This window comes from Ursus americanus, chromosome 5, assembly GCF_024610735.1.
Source record: "Ursus americanus isolate L20-20 chromosome 5, mUrsAme1.1.p, whole genome shotgun sequence".
NCBI classification, from domain to species: domain Eukaryota; kingdom Metazoa; phylum Chordata; class Mammalia; order Carnivora; family Ursidae; genus Ursus; species Ursus americanus.
The window spans coordinates 79961098-79963481 of record NC_142131.1 but is presented as its reverse complement, the minus strand read 5'-3'; the positions used below and the strand labels follow the sequence as shown (position 1 = coordinate 79963481).

Below are 2384 nucleotides of genomic sequence, written 5' to 3'. Positions count from 1 at the left end.
GGAATCCAAAAAGCAGAACAAATTAAAGCAAAGCAAAAACAAACAAACAAAAAAACTCATAAATACAGAGAACAGAATGATGGTTGCCAGAGGGGATGGGAGAGGAATAGGCAAAATAGGTGAAGGTGGATTAGGAGATACAAACTTCTAGTTATAATGCAAATAACTCACTAGGTTGAAAAGTACAGCATAGGAAATATAATCAACAGTATTGTAATAACTTTCTATGGGGACAGACAATAGCTCTACTGACTGCGATGGGCATTTTATATTGTAATTGATTGTCTAATCACCATGTTGTACACCTGAAATTAGTATAATTTAATGTCAACTATATTTCAGTAAAAAAAATAATTTTGAAAGAAAAATATGTTGCATAGAAAGAATTAATAGATTTTATATACAAAATTGTTGACAGTATTTTCCTTTAGTTGGTCAGAATATGGGCTCCCCCCTCCCCTTCATTGTATTTTTTGAAAATTTCTAGAGTAAGTAATCATTTTATTAATAATTTTTTTCAGACCTGAAAAAATGTGGTAAGTCATAGGAAAAGGGAAACTGACAGAATCTGTAATAAAGAAGCCAGGAAATCAAAGAGAGAGTTTTGAGACAGCTCACGGAAGAGTGGCATTTCAATAGATGGACACATGTGACAGAGATAATACCATGCTGTGTCTAAAAAATGATGACTCATGAAATCATATGAGAAGTCCAAGGCTGAATAAGCCAATATGAGGCATGTCTGAGTCTATTGATGATGAGTATAGGCCATGAGGTTGAAAAGGTACATTAGGACCATGTTATGTAGGGAGATATCTTAAATCATGTAAAGTTTATTGAATATATATGCCTAGGTCACTTCCCAGAATTTTATTTATAGGGGAACTAACAGTCAATTTAGGTAATACTGTTAAACAGGAGCTCCCTGACCCATTGTAGTATAGTACACATTATTAAAAAATATGAAAGGAAAGAAGTATAATTTTTGTAATGTGGGTTGACAATTGAAACCTAGAGTCCAGTTTTTCATAATAGCATTAGCATTAACTAGGAGAACAATAAAGAATCTGGGTTTAAGGAACAAGTGACATCATCTTCTCTGTTTAAACAACAGCTTTCTCCATAGAACCTTCCTCAGAGCCCCCAATACCTCTTTGTTCCTCAGGCTGTAGATGAGGGAGTTAAGCATGGGGGTAATGATTACATCAAACACAAAGAGATGCTGGTCCACCTCTGAGGGGAGAGAGGAACGTGGTGTCATGTAAATAATCATGGCTGGACCAAAGTAGAGACTTACCACACCAAGGTGGGAGAAACAGGTAGCTAGAGCTTTGTTTTTGCCCTCAGAGGAGTTCATGTGGAGAACAGTAAAATAGATGAGGATGTAGGAAGTCACAATGAGTCCAAAAGGGATGAGAAGAAAAGCAATGCCAGACACTAATACCACTTTCTCATAGGTTGAAGTGTCCTCACAAGAGAGCTTCAGAAGGGCCATTACCTCACAGAAGAAATGGTGAATTTTCCTGGAGCCACAAGTAGAGAAGTGATTGCATAAATTGTGTGCATTAAGGAGATGAGCACACCCCCAGCCCACGAGCCAGTGGCCATTTGCATACAGGGGTGTCATGATGACCAGATACCTGAGGGGGCTACAGATGGCCAAATAGCGGTCGAAGGCCATGAGAGTCAGAAGAACACACTCAGCCACTCCTAGCATCAAGTACAGAAAGATTTGGACTCCACAGCCAATGTGAGAGATAAACCGATGTCCAGAGAAGAAGTTGGTGGCCATCTTGGGGACAGTGGTGGAGATTAACATTAGGTCCATGAGGGAGAGCTGGCTGAGCAGGAAGTACATGGGGGTGTGGAGGCAAGCATGACACCAGATCAGCAGGGCTAGGATGGAATTTCCTGTGATGGCCACCCCAAGAATCAGAAGGACAATGGAGATGAGGAGTCTAGGATGCTGGGAGTCAGAGAAAAAGCCAAGTAGAATGAAACCTGTGGTGGAGGATTCATTTCCTTGCTCCATGCCTTCGTCTACTGGCTTGATTTGGAGGATCATGGAAGAAAAACACAAGAGTTTTACTGCTCTTACCATATAAATGCACTACTGATTTGAATCTATTCTGGAAACTTGAATAATTACTGAGCAAATCCAAATATGTTGCAATATATTTGAATGTGGGAAAGATGAATGGTGTGTTATCTATTGTTATTTGAAATAGTATTAGCAACCCATATGGCAGAATAAGCAATGCTAATGAAGAATAGTGATTTTGATCATACTATGTTACATTGTTTGGCACAGTGTTGCTATCATTTCTGAGGATTACAAGTGTAATTTTTAGCTAGTATGAAAATCCCCCTATGTCTTGGTGCTG

At 38.9% G+C, this 2384-nt stretch overlaps 1 pseudogene; it reads right to left on the bottom strand.

The window, feature by feature from the left end:
* Nucleotides 1-1090: 1090 nt before the first annotated feature.
* On the bottom strand, nucleotides 1091-2032 carry LOC123780257 (olfactory receptor 2V1-like; annotated as a pseudogene).
* Between the last annotated feature and the right edge of the window lie 352 nt (nucleotides 2033-2384).